The 17023-nt window shown below is 44.5% G+C and overlaps 1 protein-coding gene across 3 annotated transcripts in view; it reads left to right on the plus strand.

Annotated features, from left to right (window-relative positions):
* The first annotated feature begins 14529 nt into the window (after positions 1 to 14529).
* The window catches only part of LOC131103798 (junction plakoglobin a-like), a 130350-nt gene continuing 127856 nt past the window's right edge, over positions 14530 to 17023 (plus strand). For 2 of the 3 annotated variants that reach the window (XM_058050342.2, XM_058050343.2), the window contains exon 1: positions 14531 to 14716. The gene's annotated coding sequence lies outside the window, so the exon portion shown is untranslated. Of the gene's footprint in view, positions 14717 to 17023 lie in introns of all 3 variants that reach the window. The other variant, XR_009119684.2, reaches the window with a different exon arrangement.

Raw genomic sequence — 17023 nt, forward strand, 5'->3', positions numbered from 1 at the left:
CATCAATGCTCGATAGGACTCTTTCTTCAGCTTGACGGCAGCCCTGACCTCTGGTGTGCACCATCGGGTTCGGGGCCTGCTGCCACGACTGGCACCGACCTCCTTGCAGCCGCAGCTCCAGTCAGCTGCCTCAGCAATGGAGGCACGGAATATGGCCCATTCGGACTCAATATCCCGGTCCTCCCCCGGGATGCAGGTGAAGCTCTGCCGGAGAGTTGAAGACTCGACGAACGGGAGACTCTGCCAGACGTTCCCAGCACACCCTCACTACTCGTTTGGGTCTACCAGGTCTGTCCAGCATCCTCCCCCGCCATCTAATCCAACTCATCACCAGGTGGTGATCAGTTGACAGCTCAGCCCCTCTCTTCACCCGTGTGTCCAGAACATGTGGACTACAAAGTCGATAATAGACCTGCGACCTAGGGTGTCCTGGTGCCAAGTGCATCCTATGTTCGAACATGGCGTTAGTTATGGACAAACTGTGGTTCGCACAGAAATCCAATAACATCACACTGCACGGGTTCAGATCAGGGAGGCCGTTCCTCCCAATCACACCCCTCCAGGTCACACTGTCATTGCCCACATGGCCGTTGAAGTCTCCCAGTAGAACGACGGAGTCACCAGCTGGGGTTCTCTCCAGCACCCCCGTGATGGACTCTAAAAAGGCCAGGTACTCCGAACTGCCATTTGGCGCGTACGCACAAATGACAGTCAAGACCCTTTCCCCAGCCCGAAGGCGTAGGGAAATGACCCTCTCGTTCACCGGGGCTGACTCCAACACAGAGGCACCAAGCCGGGGGGCTATTAATAAGCCCACACCAGCTCGCCGCCTCTCCCCTGCAGCAACTCCAGAGTAGAACAAGATCCAGCCCCTCTCGAGGAGTTTGGTTCCGGAACCCAAACTGTGGGTCGAAGTGAGTCCGACTATGTCTAGTCAGAATATCTCAACCTCTCGCACAAGTTCAGGTTCCTTCCCCACCAGCGAAGTGACATTCCATGTCCCAAGAACCAGATTTGGCCGCCGAAGACCAGGTTGCCTACGCACACCCGCCCTTGACCGCCACCCAACACACAATGCACCGGACCCTTATGCTTGCCCCCGTAGGTGGTGGGTCTACGAGGGGGAGATCACGTGTGGCTTCTTCGGGCTGGGCCCGGCCTGGCTCCAGGGTGAGGCCCCGGTATCCCACATCTGGGAGAGGTACGGTTACTCCCCTTGTTCTTGTTCATATGGGTCTTCTGAATCACTGTTGGTCTGTCCCGTCACCTCAGACCTGTTTGCCTTGGGAGACCCTACCAGGGGCATATAGCCCCAGACAACATAGCTTCTCGGATCACTCTGGCACTCAAACCCCTCCACCACGATAAGGTGTTGATTCACGGAAAGGGAGCTGGAAACCTCATTTTACAAATATACAACATAAGGTGGCCAGAAATATTTCAATATTGACCAAAGCAAAATTTGTTCTCAATCAGAAATCATTCCACACTCTTTATTGCTCTCTGGTTCTACCATATCTTACTTTGGATCTTATTTAGATTTTAAACCTAAACTCTGATGAGGGCTAGGGCTAAGGCTACCAATTGTGTGGAAATATGGGGTAATAACTATTAAAGCAATCTTTACTCGCTAAATGTACTGCAAAAAAGGGTAGTAAGAATAATTCATAATGTCGCCTACTGAGAACATACTAACTCCTTATTTCTAAACTCACAAATACTTAAACTTGCTGATATCGTATCTTCAAACAGCTAAAACAATGCATAAGGCTAACAATAACCAATTTCCTAAAAATGTCATCCAATACTTCTCTACAAGAGAGGAGAAATATGATCCCAGGGAAGAACTAAATTCAAAACACTTATATGCTAGGACTACGTTAAAAAGCCATAGCATTTCAGTATGTGGAATCAAACTATGGAATGGATTGAGTAAGGACCTCAAACAATGCAACGGTGAGCCAATTCAAGAAACAATACAAGCAGTTGATGTTTGCTAAATACAAGGATGAAGAGTCTTGAACCAGTCATGATGTGCTATATATATCACTATATTGACACTTACTATGGTACCCATTATGTCATTGGATGGTCATATCACCTCGTACTTTAATATGTGATTAAAAACAACCAAACAAAATATTAAACTATATTAGGAAAGCAGGACGTGAACAAATGTAACAGTTACTGATTGTAAAAGTACCAGATGGAGGGGTAGGATTTAATAAGCTTTGCTTCTTCCTACTCCTTTTGGACATGTGGAACTGTGAACTGATTATGTGATGCATTCAATTGCAATCTGATGCATGTTCAAATGAAATAAAACCATTACCATTACCATATTCCAGAGCGACTTAAAAATGAAAAAAAATGTTTATGTTACATTTGAGTTTGAGTTTGAGTTCCTTACTCAGTCCCTTCCATAGTGTGATCCCACATACTGGTTTTAACAGTTTTCCGACCAATACATGTAGTTAGAATGTTGTATTCTTGTGTTAAACGATGCCAACGTTTCAGATAATGAGGTTTGCGCATTTGGAAGTGGGCTCTGAAAGAAGTTTGGGATCGCTCAGAAGGCTTGGTTTCAAAAAGCTTGGTAAAACTGCCCCTTTGTGATGTCACAGGAGGGCAGACTTCCCTATATATTCTATTGTAATATGTTATTTCGGGTGATGTTAAATCTCAATAGATACCAACATTTCCATTGACAAAGTCGGTTTTACAGTGTCTTGGAAAAGATAGAGTATGTTTTGGTTATAAGTAACGTTTTTTTCACCCTTTCCTTTGGAGGTAAATGTGGACATCTCACCACTTGATTGAACTTGGAATGTTTCATGAGGTCCTTTCTTGGTTTCTATGGCAAAAATCCTTGCTTGCGTTGCATACATTTCTCGCTGATATATCGGATAGCTTTCGCAAGGAGACTTTGTTTGGATTACTCCTCCGGGCATATTGAAAAAGTTGGAGTCGCTGGCTATTCAGTTTGTTTGAAAAATGAAAAAAAATCATTCAAAAAGTCTTGTTTGACTTAAAAGAAAATTAAATCATCTCCAAGACCTTGGGAAAAAGTAGAATGATTTCAAAGGGAAAAAAGCAGTAATCGGAAGATGCAAGCAGAACCAAGCAGACATTTGTATTACCCAATATAGTAGAGATTTAAGAGCGAAGTACAATCAATGGCGGACCGGGGTCCGATTTTAGTTTTCGCTTGCTGTGGGTTGTGGCTATTATGATTATTATATTAATATTATTGTGCCTATTGTGAGATAATTCAAACTTGCAATAAAAGCTGGTTGCTCAAGTGGTGGTCTCACAGAACAATTACCGACACCTCGCGAACAAATATGAGGTGAAAGACGAATGGAACAATATATAGTATCAGTCTATAGACTTATCAAAGTATCAAAGGACATGGAGTTGGAGGGTGGTCCCTGCCCTAACCCCTCTACTCAAACCCTTGTTAAACTCTGACTTAGCCCAGAGCTAACACTAACCCCTAACTCTAACACTAGTTTGATGTTGTGAAGAATGTGACAACTCACCCAAACTCTGACCCTAACCCCCCCAACATAGCCTTAGTTAGCCCTAGCCAAGATTCGGAGTTTAGGTTTAAAATCTAAATACGATCCAAAGAAAATCCAAATAAAACTTGGGGAAAAAAAAATCATACCTAAACTGATTAACTAGATAACTGTCAGGGATCAGACAGAACGAGGACCACACGAGCGTCACAGTTCAAGATGTTTATTGAAGCTCCAGCAGAGATCAGGAACGAGTCTTTATTCGGCAGAGGCACAGGCAGGGGTCAGGCGGAGATCATGGTCAGGGCAGGTCAGGTCGTTGTGGCAGGTGGTCAGGACAAGGCAAAGGTACCGGCAGGGGTCAGGCGGAGATCGTGGTCAGGGCAGGTCAGGTTCTGGTTCTGGAGTCAGAGTCGAGCTGTGGGCTGAAACAGAGAGCAGAGCTTCGTGCAGGCTTGCAGACGATCCGACAAGAGGCACTGAGTGGGGGAGGCTTATGTAGAGCAGGCAGGGCAGGTAATCATTGGCTGCAGGTGTGCAGAGTGTGTGTTGGAGGGAGCTGGGTGTGGGGTTGGCTGGCCAGGCAAAACAGAGGGAGAGACTCACCAGGAGGAAAATAGCATGGGGAGAATGGATCATGACAGAACCCCCCCCTCAAGGGACGGCTCCTGAAGTCCCCAAAGCTGGTGGTGTGCTAGAATTCCTCTGACAGGTCAGAGTCGGCTGCAGACTATTGGGGTTCAGGTGGTCTTGGCTGGGTGGCCTGGCGAGGTGGGCGGCCCCGTCGAACGGCAGGCTGGTCAGGATGCTGCTGATGGAATTCTCTAATGAGAGTTCGGTCCAGGATCCTGTTCGATGGCACCCAGGTCCTCTCCTCTGGACCGTAGCCCTCCCAATCGACGAGGTAGTGAATGCCTCAACCCCATCGTCTGGAGCGGAGCAAGCGCCGGACGGTGTAGACTGGATCTCCATTGATGAGACGAGGAGGAGGGGGAGCAGGTGTCGGGCGGACCAGTGGACTCTCCTGGAAAGGTTTCACTCTAGAAACATGGAAAGTTGGGTGTACCTTCATGGATCGGGGAAGTTGAAGTCGGACTGCCGACGGACTGATGACCCTTTGGATGGGGAAGGGACCAAGGTAGCGAGGAGCCAGCTTCTTCAACTCCACCCGAAGAGGCAGATCCTTGGCCATCAGCCACACCTTCTGGCCAACCCGGTATGTTGGTGCTGGGGCTCTCCTGCGGTTGGCACTGGTGGTATAGCTGCTGACTGACTTGAGGAGTGTAGCACGGGCTCGGGACCAGGTTCGGCGGCATCTGCGTGCATTGGCCTGGGCAGATGGACAGGTGGCCTCTTCTTCCTGACTGGAAAACACAGGTGGCTGGTAGCCATAGACACACATGAAGGGTGACATGCCAGTAGCAGAAGAGATGAGGGAGTTATGGGCATATTCGATCCATGTCAACTGTTGTGTCCAGGCTTGTGGTTTGCGAGAGGCCATGCACCTCAGTGCTTTTCCTAGCTCCTGATTAGCCCTCTCAGATTGGCCGTTAGATTGGGGGTGGAAACCAGAGGTTAGGCTCACAGTAGCTCCTAGGAGATGGCAGAACTCCTTCCAGAAAGTGGAGGTGAATTGTGGCCCTCTGTCTGAGACAACGTCTCTTGGCAATCCATGAATGCGAAAAACATGGTCAATGACCAACTGTGCAGTCTCTTTGGCAGATGGTAATTTAGGTAGCGGAATGAAATGTGCCATTTTACTGAATCTGTCAACAACTGTAAGAATGACTGTCATACCGTTAGATGCAGGCAGGCCTGTGACAAAATCCAAAGAGACATGGGACCAGGGACGAGTGGGCACAGGCAGAGGCTGGAGTAGTCCGGCAGGAGGCTGGTTGGTGGACTTGTTTTGGTTGCAGGTTGGACACGCTCGCACAAATTCTTTGACATCCCTCTTCATAGAAGGCCACCAGAAGCGCTGAGCGAGGAGATGGTTGGTGCGAGCGGAGCCAGGGTGGCAGGCAAAACGGGAGTCATGACCCCATTGTATGACCTGGGATCGAAGATTTTCCGGGACAAAAAAAGAGCAGGCCATCAGGGCACGCACTAGGACCGGGCTGATCTTGGAGGGCCCGTCGAACCTGTTGCTCCACCTCCCAGGTCAGGACTGCTACCATGCAGGGATCAGGCAGGATTGGGGCAGGCTCTGTGGAATGTGTGTCATCAATCTGGAACTGGCGGGAAAGAGCATCTGGTTTGGTGTTACGTGAACCAGGACGATATGACAGTGAAGTTAAAACGGGTGAAGAATAAAGCCCAGCGGGACTGCCTTGGGTTCAGGCGTTTAGCAGAGCGGATGTACTCCAGATTTTTGTGATCGGTCCATACCAGGAATGGGACTGTGGTTCCCTCCAGCCAGTGGCGCCACTCCTCCAAGGCTAGCTTGACCGCTAGCAGCTCACGGTTGCCAATGTCATAATTGCGTTCTGCAGGGGACAGTCGACGGGAAAAGAACGCACAAGGATGTACTTTATTGTCATCACCTGCCCGTTGAGAGAGGACAGCCCCGACTCCTACATCAGACGCATCCACCTCCACGACGAATTGTCGGTCAGCATCCGGCATCTGGAGGATGGGAGCTGAGGTGAACCGGTCCTTCAGGGTGGCAAAGGCCTTGTCAGCCTCTGGGGTCCAAGCGAAGGGCTGCTTGGTACTGGTCAGTGCAGTCAAAGGAGCAGCGACTGTGCTGTAGTTCCGGATGAATCTCCGATAGAAGTTGGCGAACCCCAGAAACTGCTGCAACTTCTTTCTGTTCTCCGGAACAGGCCAGTCTGTCACCGCCGAGACCTTCGCTGGGTCCATCTGGATACTGCCATCCGCCACGATGAACTCCAGGAAGGTTGCTGACTTGACGTGAAACTCGCATTTCTCCGCCTTGACATAGAGGGAGTTCTCCAGGAGGCGGCGGAGGACCCGCTGAACATGGCAGATGTGTTCGGACATATCCTTGGAAAAAAATCAAAATATCATCCAGGTAAACGAAAACAAACTTATTCAGCATGTCTCGCAACACGTCATTCACCAGGGCCTGGAACACAGCTGGAGCGTTGGTGAGGCCAAATGGCATGACCAGGTACTCATAGTGGCCGGATGGGGTGTTGAAGGCCGTCTTCCATTCATCCCCCTCTCGGACTCGGACAAGGTGGTAGGCGTTCCTGAGATCCAATTTTGTGAAGATGGTGGCTCCCTGGAGTAGCTCAAAAGCAGAGGTCAAAAGAGGCAAAGGGTACCGGTTCTTGACTGTGATGTCATTCAGTCCACGGTAATCGATGCAGGGTCGAAGTGAGCCATCTTTCTTCCCCACGAAGAAGAATCCGGCACCGGCTGGAGAGGAAGAAGGGCGAATGATCCCAGCAGACAAGGAGTTACTAATGTAATCGTCCATAGCCTTTCGTTCAGGAGCAGACAAAGAATACAGACGGCCCTTGGGTGGAGTGGTACCTGGGAGGAGGTCAATGGAACAGTCATAGGGACGGTGTGGTGGCAGGGACATGGCTTTGGATTTGTTAAAAACCTCGCGTAGATCGTGATAGCACTCAGGAACGTTAGAAACGTCAATAGCGGAAGCAGGTGGGACTGGGCAGCGGTGCAGTGAGGCAGAGTGTAAACAGGTCTGATAGCATCTCTCACCCCATTCCTTGATGGTTCCAGAGACCCAATCAAGGTGAGGATTGTGCAGGCGGAGCCAAGGGGAGCCTAGGATGAGAGGTTGATTAGGTGAGCGAAGTAGGTGGAAGCTGATTGTCTCACGGTGGTTGCCTGAGATCATCATGGAAATGGGTGAGGTGATACTGGTGATTGTGCCCAGAAGATGGCCATCCAGAGCGCGGACGGGAATGGGTTCGGGTAAGGGGCGACTCTCAACTCCCAACTGGCAAGCTAAATCAGTGTCCATCAGGTTAGCTTCAGCACCAGAGTCTATCAGAGCGGACAGGGTGTTGTTACATTGGGAGAGTGAAGAGAAACTTTGAAAAGAGGTTTACTGAAGTTGGAGGATTGCAGGTTTGTTGGGCTCAGCCGGACCCCTCCTACTTCCGGTGAGCCCCGTCTTTTACTGGACAAGTGGCGACACGATGCCCTTCTCCTCCGCAGTACAGGCACAGGTTGAAGTCGAAGCGATGTTGGCGCTCTTCGGGAGAGAGCGAGGCACGACCGATCTCCATGGGTTCAACAGACAGATCAGCAGACGCAGAGGTTGAGTGCGTGGTCAGAGATCGGCGATCACGAAGAGTCTGGCGCCCTCTCTCTTGACGGCGGGTCTGGATCCTGCGGTCAATGCGAACAGCTAGGGCGATTGCTTCATCCAGGGTGGAAGGTCGATCATGGGAAACCAGCTCGTCCTTCAAGTAGTCTGCCAGGCTATGGAGGAAGACATCCACCAAGGCCTCCATATTCCAAGAACTGCGTCTCGCCAGGGTTCGGAAGTCGATTGAGTAGTCTGCCACTGACCTTCGACCTTGACGGATCGTCATCAGAGCCTGTGATGCTTCATGTGTAGACGATCCCAAGTCGAAGACCTTCAGCATCTCCTCAGCGAACAGGTTGAAGGAAGAGCACACAGCTGTCTGGCGTTCAAATTCAGCCGTTCCCCAGAGTCGTGCACGGCCAGTCAGATGTGTGATTGCAAAACCCACCCTCGCTCCCTCCGTAGCGAAGGTTCTAGGTTGCAGAGCAAACTGTAGTCGACAGCTGGTAAGGAATGCCCGAACCTGTGCAGGATCACCATCAAAGCGTTCAGGGTTGCCGACCTTGGGTTCTGGAGCAGTGGTGGTGAAGAATGGAGCAACAGAATCAGACATGTTCGGATCAGACTGATGTGGGGTAGGTGCAGCGGGCGGTGACTGGTTGGAGAGCAGATTAGCGATCTCAGCCAATTGCTGTTGTTGTTGCTGAATCTGCTGCTGTTGTTGCTGGCTGAGCTGAAGCAGAGAGGACATGTCAGCAGCCATGCGGCTCACCTTTCCCTCAGTGGATTCCAGGCGTTGCATAGCGGAGGGTGTTTCGGGTCCTCTGCTGGGAGAACTGCGCGCTGGGTCCATGTTGGTCGGATCGTACTGTCAGGGATCAGACAGAACGAGGACCACACGAGCGTCACAGTTCAAGATGTTTATTGAAGCTCCAGCAGAGATCAGGAACGAGTCTTTATTCGGCAGAGGCACAGGCAGGGGTCAGGCGGAGATCATGGTCAGGGCAGGTCAGGTCGTTGTGGCAGGTGGTCAGGACAAGGCAAAGGTACCGGCAGGGGTCAGGCGGAGATCGTGGTCAGGGCAGGTCAGGTTCTGGTTCTGGAGTCAGAGTCGAGCTGTGGGCTGAAACAGAGAGCAGAGCTTCATGCAGGCTTGCAGACGATCCGACAAGAGGCACTGAGTGGGGGAGGCTTATGTAGAGCAGGCAGGGCAGGTAATCATTGGCTGCAGGTGTGCAGAGTGTGTGTTGGAGGGAGCTGGGTGTGGGGTTGGCTGGCCAGGCAAAACAGAGGGAGAGACTCACCAGGAGGAAAATAGCATGGGGAGAATGGATCATGACAGATAACAATGAAAGACAAGTCACATGTAAGGTGGTAATTGAATGATATGTCCACACCATACACACACTCTCTCTCACATGCACATATCTGAAGTACTTGCTCAGCTGGTAGTAATCACAGCTAATCAGGCTGAGAACAGCAGTGGCAGTCTGTCCTGATGAGATTGGGTCTCGGATATTCCGGTATTCTGGTATGAGGAAGGACACTTTTGCTGTGTTCAAATCCAATACCTGCATCAATACACTTCAATAACTGCAGTATACTGTGCACACTGTTTACTTCGTTCCTTAGTGGCCATAGCCTTGAAGTGCCCCCAAAGAAATAGAAATCAAGAGGGGCTGTGATCTGAAATATACATTGTACATTTTCCTATGTATGGAAACGTATAGCCTGCCCAGTATATAATTTGTCAGTAAACATTCTGGATGTAACTCATCAGTAGATTGGGAGAGCATTTTGAGAAAGTACAAACACTCTCATCAGTGGGGAACCATCTACACCTGTAGTCTGAAATCAATCGATATAATGTGGTGGAACCTCAGTTGGTGTCCTCCCCAGTTTTTTGTTAACATCGAAAATTTTACATTTTCCGGTTATCTTGTCATGTTATTAACACACTGTGTAAATCCAACTGTGCTCTCTATGTATTTTTAGCATAAAACTTGATCAGCTTCTGACGAAGAAGCTTAGCTTGGGCTTATTGAGGTGAGAAACAATTGAATTCAAGAAATTCAGGAACACTGTGTCGTGTCTTGCTGCCACATCATGTCTTTATGAAGTATATGCATTTTTGCATGTAAAACTATCATTGTAAAACTATATAAGAAAGTATTTTGTCTTAACATTTTTGGCTGGCTGGAACAGATGAATTTGATTTACATGATTTTTTGAGAAAAATTTGATGAGAAAAACTGATTTGATTTGGTCAGGGTCTGTTTTGGGGTGTCAGACCTCCTGGAACAAATTCATGACGCTAAGTTCCACTTTATCTAGTTGTTATCCTACTATCACAGACAATTGATGTTTTTTCTACACTAAAATAAGTATTTTTACCTCCATGTACACCATGCTGCAATGTTGCTAGTGGTTCTAATCCACTTTTCTCCCAAAGGAGGCAGGAGAGCATGTGCATAGCTGGTTTATGTTGGTGAAGAAGGCTCACTAAAGTCATGTGTATGTCCTGTTTGACCCTCAGTTGTTTTGACCTTTCGGTCCACACAGTAGTTTGAGGTAGTAGTGGTGACTGTGGAGCCACACGTGGGAACAGATATTGAGCAGGAATGACAAAAAAACATGGTGTTTGACTGGTAAATTTAGCTTCAAAGCCCTTTTAGGTGGCTCTCGAAAGAAGACCAAAGTAAATTTTTGTATCTATTATCACTGTGACTACAATTGTCACAGACATTGTAGACTTGCCAGAGAGACTTGGGAAGGTACCAAAGCACTGCCATTGTTTTTTATATTGTCATTTATACAGTGGTACCTTGGCCTACAAGTGTCCCAATGAACGAGCTGTCTCTAGGCTGAATTTTTGCTTTGAACTGCGAGCTAAAATTTGGGTATAAACTGCTCATTAAGGGCGGGCATAGCCAAAGACAGCTATTTGGAGGCGAGTGTCAATGGCTGGAAAGCACTGACATGCAAAAACCGGGGATTTCTAAATATATATTATTTTTTAAATCACGTAATAGTCCATATTTCCAAAATTTATACAGCATCACCTGAGACAAAATTTCATGTATTTATTTTTAGTTGCGCATCAAATCATTACCACAAAGAGATTTACATCCCTACTTATCATTAGGGGTGTAAGATTTGTTTTAATACCAATTTGGTTTGTAATACGATTTGTGGTTGCTGAGTCAATGTCAACATTAAATCGATTCAGTAATGTTTTAGCCAAAAATTAACTTGTGTGCCTGTGAAATAAATACTTGGAAATATAAATTTACTATGGACAAAAACAAACAAGTAAACAACAATTAATAGCAAATGAATTTACATTTTATTTGAATAAAATTCAATTCATTTTCAATTTTCAAAACATTTTCAAGAAAAGTACAGTAAGTGCAACCAACATTTCAGTAGTAGGTTTACCTGCTACTTCGGCTTTTGTTTTTCAACATAAATTAATACAATATTAATGTCAAAATAAAGTGAAACAAACATCGCCTCTTGTTTTACTAACAGTAGGTTTACCTACTACTTGCAACTGCTAAGAGGTGCCTGGAGCTTACTAGATAGATGTAGGGGGATCACAGGAATATAAATTGATACATCAATGTAGTAGATGAATTGTTACACCCCTACTAACTATAGATAAAAACTAGGGGTGTCAATCAGTTAAAATATTTCATCGCATCTTGTCCACAGTTAACTCACAATTAATCACAATTAATCACATTTAATCACGGATGGAACATTTATATCTATAATAAATAGGGGAAATCTCTTCGTGGTAAACAATTTGATGTGCAACTACAACTATAATTAAAGCAAATTTTATGTTAAAGGGTATCAATTTCGGAACTATGTGCCATTCTGTAAAACAATACAGTCAGCAAGCATATTTTTGTATTACTATTTGTCTTTATTATTAGCATTTTAGCTCTTAAATTTGCCCCAAAACGTTCGAAAGATACAAAATATGAGCAATTGGATTAAAATGTTGTTTATTTATGATACTGGTTCAAAATTCTAAATGTTTGTGAGTAAGAAGCCCATTTAGGAACATTCAGGAACAAATATTATTAGATATTTGCCTCAATGCACCTCAATTTCCTTCATGAAATGTACTAATGAAAATACCTAAAACACAGGGCAATAGCCATAAAACATTTAATCAAAATTGCAAAGTCAATGTAATTTCATTTCTCTTTTAAAACACATTAAAATAGATAGATAGAGAATAGATAGATAGAATAGATAGAAATTAATAATTATATTACTGTAAATATTATTTTATTACAATACTATGATGTGATATATGGAGGACCAAAACTGCCAAAATAATAAATAAATAAATAAATAAAAGTGGAAATAAAAACAAAAATGAAAAAAAAATCAAAAAGTAAATACAAAAAAGTAAATTTAAATGGAAATAAAAACAAAAATAAAAAAATATATACATAAATAAATAAATAAATAAAAGCAAAAATAAATACAAAAATAAAAAACAAGATTCAAAAATAAAAAAAAAAATTATTTTTGGTTTTATTTCCATTGATATTTATTTTTTTGTATTTAATTTTTTGATTTTTTTTCCATTTTTGTTTTATTATATTGTTTTTTATTTATTTATTTATTATTTTATTATTATTTATTATTATTATTTATTTATTTTGGCATGGTCCTCATAGAAATGCAGAAGGAAAAACTATTCAAATGAGGGGGCGGTCCTAAGTGTGTCTTGGGTTGAACTGTTCGCCTATTGGTTGATCGACATGTGAGTGCGAAAATCGACTAGGTATGCCTGCAAACGGCCACAGCAAGAGGAAGTATACAGGGAGAAAAGTATACATTTAAGCTACGTTCACACCGACGCCGAATGTCGCGCTTTGAATCGGCGACGAATTCAGTGTCATTTTTCAAAAAATCTCACGATCTCCTCAGATATGTTTATGCTCTGATAAGCTCTGATACGAAATCCGTTCCCGCTTTAGGCGACAAATTATTTCCCGAATCGCTACGGTAACTCACGCTTTGATGCCGATTGATCAGGATTTGTTACGCTTTAAATCACGCTTTGATACGCTTTAATACTCATTGATGAGCTTTGATGCGCTTATCATGCTAAAATAACGCTCTGATACGATTATCAAGCTCTCTTGTGCATTGATAGGCTCTGTTAAGCTCTGTTATGCAATGGAAAATTTCGAGATCCCGACTGCATCCCGCCTCTGATCCAAAGCATATTGTAGCGACCCTGACGTTTTCATGTTGACGTTGTGCTCTTGGGTGTCCGACTGTTCCGGGTGACTGTGAATGCACCAGGGGGTGGGGGCGTGTCTGGTGGAGGAAGTATTGTTGTGTTACTGGCGGTGGTTGCAACGGCTTGGTTACGGCCGACAGGAGCCAGTATTATTGTTGTGCAATAAAAAGCTTGTCAGCGATCGCAGTCGTGTAATTTCCCGTCGGCAACGACGCTACAATATATAAAGATGCAGCAGATCCATTGATCCTTTGAACCAAGCTCTGTTAAGCTTTCCTACGCTTTGAGCAAAACTTTGATAAGCTTTGTGACGCTTTGATAAGCTTTAATACGCTCTCCCCGCTTTACGCAATTCGTGACAGATCGCCTAAAATTTTTAAACAGTTTAAAAATTTTTGGCGCTCTTGCCGAATGTCCCGAATTGCTCAAACTTTTCTTATGCTGTATTACGGTCTTTACGCTTTCATTAAGCTTTGTTACGCTTTGCCGCCGCTTTGCTCGCCGATTTAATTCGCCATCGATTCGGCGTCGGTGTGAACGTAGCTTTACCGGCACAATAATGGCGGGGTCCACCAGGAAGTCGGTGTCCGAGCTTCTCACGCTGCCAATCGTTTGGATGATTTGGAACGTGGTAAGTATGAAACAGCTGATGTGTTACGCTTTTACTTAATTCCAGTTCATTTGTGTTGGCTCTTTCTTTACTTTCTGCTTTCACAAGCTTCAACTTCGGACGAGAGTGGTGTGGTGACTTCCTCTTGCTGTGGCCGTTTGCAGGCATACCTAGTCGATTTTCGCACTCACATGTCGATCAACCAATAGGCGAACAGTTCAACCGAAGACACACTTAGGACCGCCCCCTCATTTGAATAGTTTTTCCTTCTGCATTTCTGAGGACCAAAACTGCCAAAATAATAAATAAATAAATAAATAAAAGTGAAAATAAAAACACAAATGAAAAAAAATCAAAAAATTAAATACAAAAAAATAAATATAAATGGAAATAAAAACAAAAATAAAAAAATATATACATGAATAAATAAATAAATAAAAGCAAAAATAAATACAAAAATAAAAAACAAGATTCAAAAATTAAAAAATATATATTTTTGTTTTTATTTCCATTTATATTTATTTTTTTGTATTTAATTTTTTCTCTTTTTTTCATTTTTGTTTTTATTTCCACTTTTATTTATTTATTATTTTGGCAGTTTTGGTCCTCCATATGATACTACTACTATTACTAGAAATCTCACAGTTTTGGAACGTTTAATGCGAGCTGCGATTTCTCCCCTTTGAGCCACACGTATTTTAGTGTGATGTGATCGTTCACCAGCACATTATGATAATATGCATACATACGTATATATGTGGCGACAGTGAATAGCGAAAGCGACACAAGAGTTAAGGTAGTAGAAAACGATCTAGTAGAAAACGATCAGAGTGAGACATCCTCTCTTTCGCATCTCCTCCAGTGACGCGCTAGTAGCTGTGCCGCTGCCGTCTTCCTTCAATCCGCCCGGTTGGCTGCTGGCTGTGCACCGCCTGACAGGAGAGAGGCTATCCGGATAGAGCAGCACACGTCTGCAGCGGATCTGGACCTGTGCTGCGCACACCGACTGTGGATTTAGTGCGAGAGACACAAGTTGAGAAGGACACGAAGCTGCAACAGCGAACACGGTAACCAAGCCCCCCCATATGTCATTTCAAACTGGGTTATTAATACGCTTCCATAAAACGCACGGTTACTTGAAAGAAGGTTAATTAACCTTCAGTGTGTGGTCATACTGCACTCTCAGCTCTATTAGTAGAATTAGATATTGTCTTTCTAAAACTTAGACAAATGTTTCTCCTTAGGTAATTAGCTTGCAAAAAAATCCCTGCGTGTCGCTTTTCCTTTTTTGTGCGTGCATGTTCATGTTTTCCTGCAGGCAGCAGAAGCATCTGATTCCCAACAGATGTTGTGTGATGATGTGCTGAAATGCATATGTGCTGGGAGAGGAAAGAGCCCTTTAGGACAAATGTGATTGTCACAAGTGGTATTTAACTCTGAGCTCTCTTCACACACACACAAACACAATATGTCCTTGTGTCTGCTGATGTTGCCACAGTGGTTGGCTGAGACATGGCTGTAGCAACAACAGAGCTGAATAAGGCTCGCACTGCTGTCATTGAATAGATGATTGTAATATGGTTTGTGTAAGTGTTGATTGTGTAGTTCTGTGGCCGACAGTGTGTATAGACCACAAACCATATGTTCTTTTTTGGGGGGGGGGGGGGGGGGTTATTAGGGTGCGACTACTTTTGTTGTCTTTGTGCCCACATACCAGAAAGCCCCCTCCTATATGTATAAAGTATAGGACTGTAACTGTGGACTACCCCCCAACACACAAGCCTAAATTATGAATAAAAAGTAATATGGCTGTATGCCCCTTTCCCTCAACGGCGCCCCCAAGTTAATTTCATTTAATTGTATTGTATTTTCATGCAGCGTCAGGTAGGTCAAGCTTCTGTTAATGGCAGTTAAAGTATTAGTTTGCATGTTACCTGTATTTTTGACCACATAACAATGTTGATACAGAAGTTAATAGTTTAGAGTTTGGGAGGTTGACAGTTTAGAGCACACGTGTAAAATATCCATTACCACCTCCATGAACACGAGATAGCTCTTAATGCTTGGGGCACACACCTAAATAAATAACATCTACAAGCTCTACATCAGGGGTGCTCATTAAGTCAATCGCAATCTACCGGTCGATCGCGGAGGTGGTACTGGTCGATCGCTGGTCGATCGCGGCGTGACATTAAAAAAATATCATCCTAGCATCAATGCCGTCACTTGATTGATATACAGGGCAGCCATTCAGATGACAACTGAATGTTGCCCTTCGGGTGACCAATCAAATCAAACAACGTCTCTAAGTGCAGCAGAACTTACGATGTCAGCCTATCATTCATCCCCGTTACTTGATTGACATACAGGACAACCAGTCAGATGACAACTGAATTTTGACCTTTCGGTCACCGCTCATGCGTAAACAACGATGCAAAGTGCTAAGCTAGTCGGCGAATTGCGTCAGATTTTAAGCCCTCGCTAAAGTTTATGGTCACTAAAATGAGTGAAGTAGCTGGACCAAGTAAAAAGGCAAAAACATATCACTTCCATACGGAATGGGAGGTGGACTTTTTTTTCACAATGTCTTTTTCGAAGTGCGTTTGCCTGGCTAACCTGGCTATCAGCAGCTACTGTCCGGACTATGCATCCCTGGCTGATTCAATTCAGTGCAAGTCATCAAAGTAAACTCAGGTAATTACAAAAAATGTTAATAGTTAATTATGTGTGTTTTGCAATATTGGCTCATTTGGTTATGTAAGGTACATCAACATACATTGTACGTACAAATAATCCTCAATACATTTGAAAATAAATAGATGTTTTGCATTTTTGTAGTGGGTAGATCATTTTGACTCGGTCATTTTAAAAGTAGCTCGCATGCTGAAAAAGTGTGAGCACCCCTGCTCTACATAGACAATTGTGATGTCAAAGTACAGGGTAGACATACAGTACGTATTTTATATTTTGGTACGGGAACCAATACAAAATAAAAGGTAGCAGGGAAACCCTGAACATCACACCGGAGAAACATTTGAATAGATGTACTTAGTTATAAGTTATAAGGTGTAAAATATTTAAATGTGTGACGCAATGATCAACGTGCAGAGGGATCACTTTGTGTGCCTCAGAGGTCAACACAAATCCTCCAAACTTTGTGGTATAGTTCATCATCTCCTTTCCTCTTCATCTCACTGATGCCCTTCTGTAGGGCCTTCACAACAAAAAGCCCAATAATAGCAAGGTGTCTTTTAGATATTTACTGTCTCACAAGCTAGTCTCAGTAGGGACCTATGATTTCCATGTTAACAGGAAAAAAGCGGAAAAAGATGGATGGATGGTTGAAGGTTTGCCTTCAAAATGAGGGTGTCATA

This window comes from Doryrhamphus excisus, linkage group LG16 (assembly GCF_037039965.1).
Source record: "Doryrhamphus excisus strain RoL-2023G ecotype Guam linkage group LG16, RoL_Dexc_Guam_v1.1, whole genome shotgun sequence".
Lineage (NCBI taxonomy): Eukaryota > Metazoa > Chordata > Actinopteri > Syngnathiformes > Syngnathidae > Doryrhamphus > Doryrhamphus excisus.